This window comes from Falco peregrinus, chromosome 3 (assembly GCF_023634155.1).
Source record: "Falco peregrinus isolate bFalPer1 chromosome 3, bFalPer1.pri, whole genome shotgun sequence".
Classification (NCBI taxonomy): Eukaryota; Metazoa; Chordata; class Aves; order Falconiformes; family Falconidae; genus Falco; species Falco peregrinus.
Window position 1 is genome coordinate 18140755 of NC_073723.1, and position 10172 is coordinate 18150926.

General features: G+C 43.4%; 1 long non-coding RNA gene across 1 annotated transcript in view; it reads right to left on the minus strand.

Annotated features, from left to right (window-relative positions):
* LOC114013248 (uncharacterized) overlaps positions 1-3187 on the minus strand; it is a 53985-nt gene extending 50798 nt beyond the window's left edge. The window contains exon 1 of the long non-coding RNA XR_008746694.1: positions 2286-3187. This is a non-coding gene — a long non-coding RNA (uncharacterized LOC114013248). The remainder of the gene's footprint in view (positions 1-2285) is intronic.
* Between the last annotated feature and the right edge of the window lie 6985 nt (positions 3188-10172).

Consider the following 10172-nt stretch of genomic DNA (forward strand, 5'->3'; position numbering starts at 1 on the left):
TTATATACCACTTGTCAGCCATCATTTTCAAAGCACTTTCAGAGGGTGGGAAATGATTTATGCAAGGTCACTGAATAGAAGCAAAATTAAACCCCTCTGTGCCTGAGTCATCTGCCAGCATCCTAACCACTGAGATACTCCAGGAAACCCTGGCTTCTTTGTCATGTTAGCCATCCACAGGGCAGGGTATAGCAACAGCAGCAGCAACAGCTGTACAGCTGGGATTTGCTTAGACAGTTATCAGGACAATTTTAAGTGGTGCAGCTCTGAAGCACTACATGTGAGGAATAGATCTTCTTTTTGTATGCAGTAAAGCAATGCAAATCACAGCATATTTTTTTTCCTCTGGAATCTATGGGACAGAGGTGCTCAGGAAGGCCATACTAATATCACATTTATGCTTAAAGTCATCTAGCAGGAAGCAAATAATTTGTGAGGTAGGAGAAAAACTGCAGACTCTACAGTTCTGCATGGTTAATGATCTTTCCATGACCTTTCAGTTTTGCACCTCATCTTTTATTTAAACTGTCTATTTAGAGCCACAAGGCTTTGTTCAAAGCACATGTCTGGATCCATTTTCTTACAGCATTTCAAGACTAAAGTGAGAGGTTTGGGTAAGGAAGTCAGAGGGAGAAGCACTTAATGTTTGTCTCTAAGCAGTTTTACAGAGGTAAGCAGGGAGTCTGAACAGCAAGGCACAAAGAAGGCTGGGGGATAAGACTCCATCCTTTGGCTTGCCAAGTAGCATCGGGTTAGCCACTTCATCACCCAGCTTTTGGTACTTTGCTAAGCTGGGAAAACGGTTACCTCAGCTCCCTGTACTGTCAATGGAAAGAGGTAATAATGCTGAATTACTGTGTAAACTCGGGGGCTATGGAGAGCTTAGGGTGATGTCTCTCTCAGCTGTAGGGACACTTTCTACTAAAGTTGGGTGGCCTGGCCTCATTTCTTCTGTGTCCAAGGTGACCCTTCTTGAGTCCCTCCATTTGTTTGACAGAAAGATTGGGAACCTTAAAATAGCTCTCTGGGCACCAAAAAGTATTCTCTTATAGGAATACCCTGAAGGACTTGGATCGGACTGGATTAAAAAAAACAGTCAACTAAACTTTGAGTCAGTCTGCACAGTTTTCAGAAGTGGGGAGCACTGGATAGCTCTCTTTAATCTGCAGGGTATTTGCACATCACATCACTTAGCAGGAGCCAGAAACCCAAGCTGAGGACATCACTTTGAACATCTCCTTGGGAAACAGCTTGGCCCAGCATCCTAGCACTCTCACTCCCACTGCACAGGTGGCACTGAAGTGCTGTGTGTCACTCCTTCAGTTCACTGGAGCCATAAACTCACCTCATTCAGTCTTCTGGGAACTGTTTCACCATTAAAAAATGTAAATAATAGTAGCTAAAAAACTAACTCATAAAAAGCTTTGAAGTTTGCTTACAAACAAAATACCTTCATAAACTCTCCCAATCGTGTTTGTGCTAAAATATTGACTTTTCAGGGAGGTAAATATTTCTCCATTGCTCATTGCATAGAAGCTTGTTCCTGCTGTTTATTCACATGCCAAGGCCAGCAAGCACTGGTGCAGTGCATGTAATCCCAGTTTAGAGGCTGCAGTACAGTTCCCAGCCTGTTCCGCAGGAAGTTAGCCAGTGGCAATACTTTCATTAACTTTGGGGAGAGCCAGGTTTTACCCACCTGCCCGTAGTGCTAATCTGTGTCTTAAAGTGTGCTTCAAAGGCTGTTGTGCTCTTTAGAAAGACATCTTTTGCAAGCAGGCTGCTGATCTCTCTTGTGTCCTGTTGCCAGGCTCCAGCGCCTTGCATGTGCCCTTCTACAAAGTTTGAATCATTTATTTTTCCAGGGCAACAATCAATTGCAGATGATATTTGCAGCTGAGTCACTTCAAGCAAGGGCAAAAGGTGATGCCTGTTTGTGTAAGTGTAAGCCATATCCCTTCTTGGGGCTGTGCCATTTCACTATGGAGTGTGATAATTTTGCCCATCCTCCTCTCCCTTACATCTCATTCAGGTTTGTTTTACATGTTTTATCTGCAGAACAAGAGAATTGTCTTTTTTTTTTTTTTTTTCTTCCCATTCCTGTGACTACACCTCAGAGCAGCCATCACAAACACTGGACAAGTTCACGTAAAGTGCAGCTATCAGTGCAGAGGAATAACCTCTCCTATCTGCCCTAGGAGAAAAGAAAATATTTCCCTGGAAACAGGAAAAACAAACCAACCGATTGTATTTCCCTGACAGAGTCACCTCCATATCCTTTAACTCACCTCATTCATTTCCAGCCTCCCAAAGATCCTCCCTCTCTGCTAAGCCAGGAAAAGAAGGGCCACCACGGCATTGAACTCAGACCATTCCCAGGCATGGAGAAGATGGACCAAACCTGGTCTTCTGCAGTGGAAATCTAATGCTCAGCCAGAAGATAGCTGGGGCCTGAGGCCACAAGCTCATTACAAGAATGAGGAAATGCTCCTACAGCAAGACAAGCTTACACATCTGGTTGAGGCAGACAGGGAAGAGAGCTACACAGCTGCATAACTGCAAACCTTATGTGATGGGAGACGCGTGACTACTGTGCACAGGCTTAGTGGCATGGAGGCACAGACAGATCTTCCTCATCCAGACCCTTCCTCTTTCCTCTCCTGCCTTCAACCTTCTGCAGCTGGAGACAGGGGGTAGAACAACCCAAAGAAATTACAGGACTTAACTGAAGGTATATTCTAGGTCAGTGCTGGAGGGATGACTTGAATCAGCCTTCGGGATCCCAGGGTAGTGTTCTACACACAGGAAAATTTTCTTGTCCAGCTTTTTTTTTTTTCTTTTTACCTTCTTTTTGCCTTTTCTCCCTTACTCATGCCTTTTCCAATCCCCATCCTCACCACTTCACCAGACACCTTATCTCCCTTCATAGCCCCAACAGAAGTTTCTAATAATTCTCTTTGCCTGGTCCAGATGGATAGAGGATTTTGGGAAAGGTGAGTCAAATTGACTGTAGTGGACTGGACTCAAAAGCCTAACACAGACGCCTGCCCAACCCTTAGCTGCTTTTCTGCCAGACAGAAAAATGAATCCAGAGGTAACTCCTGTTCTGATGCAGTGGCAGATGTGTGTGATAGACAGATGGGCTGAAAATAAAGAGATCCATACCCTAATTCTCTATTTTTTTTCAGACCACAGTCAGGAAATTAATCTGATTACTGAACTTCCCACCTGGCAATTTTTTTCTTCCCCACACACTGACACACCTTTATTCAGTGACAGACTTCATGCTTACAAACTAGGAAAGACTGATCTGGGATATGAAGGTCAGGGGCAGTCTTGACTGCAGGGACCATAAGGTGGTAGGGGAGAGGATCCTGAAAGGAGGGAGCAGGGCGAAAAGGACCACAACCTGGACTTCAGGGTTTCTATAGGTATATCAGCAGCAAAAGGAAGACTAAGGAAAATGTAGGTGTGGTGCTGAATGGGGTGGGAGACCTGGTGAAAAGAGCATGGAAAGAGCCAAGATACTTCATGTCCTCCTCACCTCACTCTTTACTGGTAAGACCTGCCTTCAGGAATCCCAGGGACCTGAGATCAGCAGGAAAGTCTGGAGCATGGAATACTTACCTCATTGGTAGGTGAGGACCAAGTTAGGGAATTTAAAGTGAACATACAGAAGTCCATGAGACCTGATGGTATGCACCCACAAGTGCTGAGGTAAGTGGCCAATGTCACTGTGAAGCCTCTTTTAGCTGTCTTTGAAAGGTCATAGTGATCAGGGAGGCTCCTGTGGACTGGAATAAAGCAAATGTTACTGCTGTCTTCAACAAGGACAAGATAGAGGAACTGGGGAGCTACAACCTAGTGAGCCTCACTTCAGTCCCTGGGAAGGTGATGGTGCAAATAATTCTGGAAACCGTTGCCAAACATATGAAGGCAAGAAGGTGGCTAGCAGTATTCAGCGTGGATTTGTGAAGGGGAAATTGTGCTTAACCAACCCAACAGACCTCTACAATGAGATACCTGGCTTGGTGGATGAAAGGAGAGTAATGGATGTTGTTTATCTCGACTTTAGCAAGGTTCTTGACAGTGTCTCCCATAAAATCCTCATAGATGAACCTATGAAGTACAGGCTAGATAACAGATAGTGAAGTGGGCTGACAACTGGCTAAATTGCCGAGTTTAAAAGGTTGTGGTCACTGACACAAATCCAGCTGGAGGCCAGTCATTTAGTGGTCTACCCCAGGGCTTGATAATGGGGCCAATACTCCAAGATCTTCACTGATGACCTGGATGATGGACTGTCATCAAGAGTTGATCCTACCCCACTGTTCAACCCTAGTGAGACATATCTGGAACATTATGCCCAGTGTTGGGTGCACTAGCCATACTGAAGTGAATCCAGAGACAGGTCATGAGGTTGACTAAGGGATTGGAGCATCTGTCATATGAGGAGAGGCTGAGAGAACTGGGATTGTTCAGCCTGGAGAAGAGAAGGTTCAGGGGCACCTCATCCATGTGAATAACCACCTGATGGGGGAGTTAAGAAGATGGAGCCAAACTTTTCTCAGTGGCACTCAGTGACATAACAGGAGGCAGTGGGCACAAATTAAAATGCAGCAAATTCCATTAAATTAAAAAAATATGAATATGAGGGTGGTCAAACACTGGAGCAGGTTGCACAGAGACATTGTGAAGTCTAAATCCCTGGAGATATTTAAAACATGACTGGACATGGCACTAAGCCACCACCTCTAGTTGCTCCCACTTTGAGCAGTGGGCTGAGCTAGGCCATCTCTAGAGGCGCCCTCCAACCTCAGCTACGATGTGATGCTGTGATACAGCGTTACCTAAAATATGCTGTCCAACTTCTCAAGTAAACTGAAGGGGAAGAATCTCTAATCATCCTTCTTTTTTTCCAAACAAGATCCTTTAATAACAATGAACTATACCTATGTAATTCCTGTTATGTTTGCCTAGCTTGTCCTTCAAGCTCTGCTATTGATTCTAGTTTTTCATTATCTTTGATTATTAAGGTGGTTGGGTTTGGGTTTGTTTTTTTTCCAGTGGCTAATCTGAATCTTCTCTAATGCAATTTAAGCCACTCTTACAGTGCACTATACATTTAAAAAAGATTAAGTACTCTTTTGTACTTGGAGAATGCTGTTGTGTTCTCCTACAGTTTTCTCTAAGCTGACCGCAATTTCTTCTGTCTCACCATGACAAAGTAACTCTTTCCAGAACTCTGATCATTCCTGTTTCCCCCCTCTGGGCTCTCCCCAGTTGACCCACATCTTTACTGAAGTGCCCCAGACTCAACATAATAACCCAGCCAAGGCCTTCCCAATGATAAGTAGAGCAGAAGGATGACTTCATCTGTCTCACAAGCTGCATTCCTCTTACCAGAACCCAATACAATGTCTGTCTTTTTTGCAATCCCATGACACAGCTGATTCATGTTCAGCATGTGATCTACTATAACCCTAGAGTCTTCTCGAAAGAGAACTGCCAGCTAAACAATTGCTCCCTGTCCCAAACTGGTCTAGTTACTCTATTCCTGCTCTCATGTAGCATTTTGCACCTGCACCACTGAACTTTTCCTTTTTCAGCCCATTTCTGCAACTTGACCCTAAATTTTTTAATTCTGACCACGGTTTCTAGCATACATACAGCTTTGTCATCACCCAGGTTGTTACAGAAGAGGGTGACCCAGGGAAGACCCTTACAGAACTCCACCAGCTACAGTTTTCCATACTGATGGTGATTAACTCGTAGTTAAACTAACTGTGCTTTCCAAACACAAGCCATTTTTCTAGCCATTACATAGTGATTTATTCTACAGTGTGTTTGCCTGTCATGTGGGACTACATCAAGATAAACATCAAGATGGAAGACTCTTACCTTGTCCCCATCTGCTAAACCTTTTACCCTACTATAAAAGGAAAGATCTGTTTTATATTACTTGCTTTTAAGAAATCCATGTTGACTGCTGCCCATCTCTTGGGCTTGCAAGCAGTTTGTTTGATACTTTTTCCAGAGTTTTCCAGGATTTGGAGAGTTGCCATCCTTCCACCTCTTCCTTCTCCTCTCCTCTGTTCCCCATTTTATAGCCAATCTTAATATTGGCCTAGGGATGCCTACTTCATGGAAGAGTCTAGAGGGAAATGATGCAGGGGGATGTGTCAGAGCTTCGAACTGGAACCTCAGGACTGGCCAGGCCTGTGAGACTTTCGTCGCAGCTCCAAGTCTCTGATGCACGGGTTGGTTTTCCTGTCTGGCAGAAGACAGGGGACATAGACCTACTAATGCACAGGCAAATTTGACTAACATTTTCAAAATGTTCTACTTAAAGTGTCAGCAATTGGAAAATTATGTCTGACTAGCAGAAATTGACGGCTCCTGTTCCAAAACCTGGCAAGACCAAGAAGTTTAATATGCAGGTATCTTAGACTTCCATTACTGGAGAGTAATTGGTTTCAGTATAATATATCTACATCCTGGCATTTTGTTATGAATCTTTTCCTGATTACCGCTCTGCTTTATGGCTTTCTTGAGATAAACTGGTATATTATATCATGACTTTCATTTATCAGATGTAGTTTTAAAAGTAAATTGTGCATGCTCTTGCAGAACGTGTACTTCCAGGCCAGACTGCCTTGAGCAGTCAAATCAAATCAAACTGCTCCAGGCTTTGTGCTGTGAAGGATCTAATCAGTCACAGAAAAGGGCAAAATGTCCCACTAAACCTTTTCCCTCTCTCACCTTTCCCCTGACTGGCAGGTTTTCCCTCCAGTATTACACTAGCTGGCTCCCTGTCAGGCTTTATTTTCTAGCAGTCCGTCTGTCACCAGTCCTGTTTTCCCAGAGATAACATTTCTGTACATCAATGTTCACTATCTATCCATGGCATATTTAGCTTTAATCCTTTCTTAGACTTTTGTGCGAGGCCTTTGCAGTCAGTACCTGTTGCAATGGAGGTCTTGTAACATTTGCTTGCAAACTTAGTTAGGCAACCTGATTGTGTTTGATGGAAGTATCTTGAGTAAACAGCTTGTTATGTACATGGCCACTTGCTCAAGAGGTTGAACGTTGCATTACTCATTTACACATGGGATGTTTTGAAAATAAAACCCAAAACACTGCCTTCTTATCTGATAGTGTTTGCAAAGGATGATTCTGAAATCCCCTTTCTATAGTTCCTTTCCTCTTATGACTGTTTATAAAAGGTGACCAAGCTTATGACTACCTCAGGGAGGTAGTTGTAATTAATCAAAGCACAAATAAGGTACTTACATCACGCCTATCTGAAATCTCCCTCTAGTTTCAATTGAACAAGGCTTTCCTTTCCACTTCCTAGCCTAAATTGTTGTTCTGGAATGTTAAATATTTGCCACAGATCGTTCCAAAGCTGGCTGTACTTCAGCAGGAGATAAAGTGACCTCTGCAAACTATTTGTGACATTTTCAAGAGGTTCTGAAATCCTACAAGGAGGGAATAAAAGGATCTATGTACAGAATAAAATTCTTTTCCAGGATTAATTAACTAGCATTATATTCACTTTGCAAACAAATAAACTGGATCAGAAAACCCTCAACCTCATCTGCACACCTAAACTAGAGCCAACTGGAACTAAAAATTGTATTCTAACGCTGTGATTCCCAATAGGAGGGCTCAAAGGCCCAACTGGAATGTCTGCATCTACAAGCAGGGTCACGAGTCTGACAGAAACTCACTGTAATCCAGGATTTATCCTAGTCCTGGGATTGTGCTGAATGACCAGCACAGCAGGAAAGAGTTTGAGGAATGCAGTCCCCAAGTAACCAGGCTGATCAAGAGACAACATGTTAAAACACATCAAGTTGCATTTGAAATATTCCTTGCTATTAAACTAATATGAATTAAAGGGCAGTAAGTAATGTAAAAAGCTGTAGAAATATGAAAAATATGTATTTTCATAATAGAAAAACATTCTATTTTGATCCTCAGTGGAAAAGAACTAAGTTTCTAATTAACACTATTTAAATAATCAGTTTAAATCACTTGCTGCCATCATTCTAGTGCTGTGGACCAGCTCTCCAGCAGCCAGAGCTCATGATGCTCCCATAGCCCCAGGCTTCCATTTTTAACTATTCCTGTTCTTTTTCCCTCCTGGACTCTCAAGGATTCCACTTTCTAGCTTGGCAATTTTTTCTCTGAAAAATGTTGAGTAGCCAGTTTTCTTTACTCTCACATCCATCTGGCCAGCCACAATAAGCCACAAATTTCAGAAACTACAATAAAGATAAACCAAACAAACAAAAAGCCCCAACCCAAACTGCCATGGAAATGGCAAACTCAACTCCTTACTCCTATTGAATTCTGCCAGCCTTACACAGACCCCTGGAGCCAGGTTTTCAAGTGTTTATTACACACAATTACTGCTTCTTGGTTTTGTTTTTTTTTTTTTTAAAAAGGTGCACATTGGGTGCTGAGCACCCATCCTCTTTTAAAGATCTGGCATACAAAATCCAAGCAACAATTGTGCAATCCTAATTACCTGTTTACACACACTTAAATAAGTGGTCACAACCAAAGGCTATGTCTGTACTGGTAAAATAAATGTGCTTGGGACTATTTCTGGCCCTGAGGCCAACTGGCATGGAACAGCATGACCGTACAGTTAAATTCCCTCACCCATCAAAACAGGGTAGCCATATCCAACCTGCTCATTGGCAGCTGAATACCCTGTATTGACTCCCAAACAACAGTGCCTGGGAATTGTTTGGAAGCCTGCTAGTTAACACCAGCCAGCACTGCATAATGGAACGTTTTAACTATTCAATAGCACAGATGATTGTGTATCAGGGCCCAGGAATGCGTGCTGCTTAATATACTAATATGGACATAGCCTGAGAGTCAACTATGACCTGAAAACTTTTTGTTAGAGGGTAACTATTTTTTTTATTCAGAACAAAAATAAATGTCCCACTGTAAAACCAGTGAAGGCTGTCTATGCCTCTCTATGGACTTCATTCAGTTTTGGCTCAGCTGCTAGAAAATATATATTTATAGTGCATATTGTTAGTATTTACGTTGTAGTATTGCCAAGGAATGCCTGTCAAGGACAGGGACTCTTGCACAAGCTGCAAACACAAAACAAGATGTGTCTACTTCAAAGGTTTTGGGAGATAAGGGTTCTGGCAAATCCAGGATATATTATCAACATCTACAGGACTGACTGCATGGGCTGTTGCAGATAGATAGGAGTTTTCTCTGCCCATGCTAATCCCAGGGTTGGACGAGTGGGAAGCACGGTGCTGAGAGATTCATTCGAGCTGGCCAGGAGCCAGCTCGAGTCCAGATGTAGTCTAGACAAATGAGGCTATAGCTGCCAAGAGCCAGGGCTTGGGAGCTCGTAGGCAGCACTGTGTAAATACAGCCTGGCTTCTCCAACCTGGAGCTAGCCAGACCCTTGCTGTGCTCCAGGGGTGCTCCAGCTGGGTCTCAGCTACTTCAGGCAGCCCCATGCCAAACCTGGTTCATGGTGTAGATGTGCTTTTGTCCCACACCGATCTCCTGGTGCAGCTCCAGGCCACTGCGGTCTGAATATGTCCATGTTAGAGTGACTGGGTCAGTGTGAGACCACCTGCCTTCAGCCTGATCTCGGTGCAGGCTGCAAAACTTGCCTGTGGAGCTCTCCCAGCTATTTCTGTGCTATGGGCAGCACCACCAGACTGACCACAGCGTGGAGGCATGTGTCACTATTGGGGAGAGCCCATAGTTAATGCATGTGGCTGAGGCAGTGAGTGACAAGTTTGCAGCTGCACAAACCTAAATTAATGTTGCCGCTTGGCCATAAGTGAGGTTGAATTGTGCCTGACCCATGAATGAATGAGAATGATATTTTGCCATAAGCATTAGATTTCTTTTAATATTGCAAAATATATATTTTATACAAAAATAGGGAGGGTCTTTGCCCTTTTTCATGCCCTATGAAAATAATTGTTGGGGTTTTTTTCGCTCAGTGATAAACAAAAAAAGCAGCACCAAAAATTACACATCCTGGTCACAGCAGAAACGGAGCCTCCTGCATTCAGCATCACAGCCTTAAGCTGTTGCTGGCCTACTCACAGCTTCACAGGGCACTGATTGCATCCTCAGTATCAATTAATGGATTTCATGGGTGTACTGCTCCT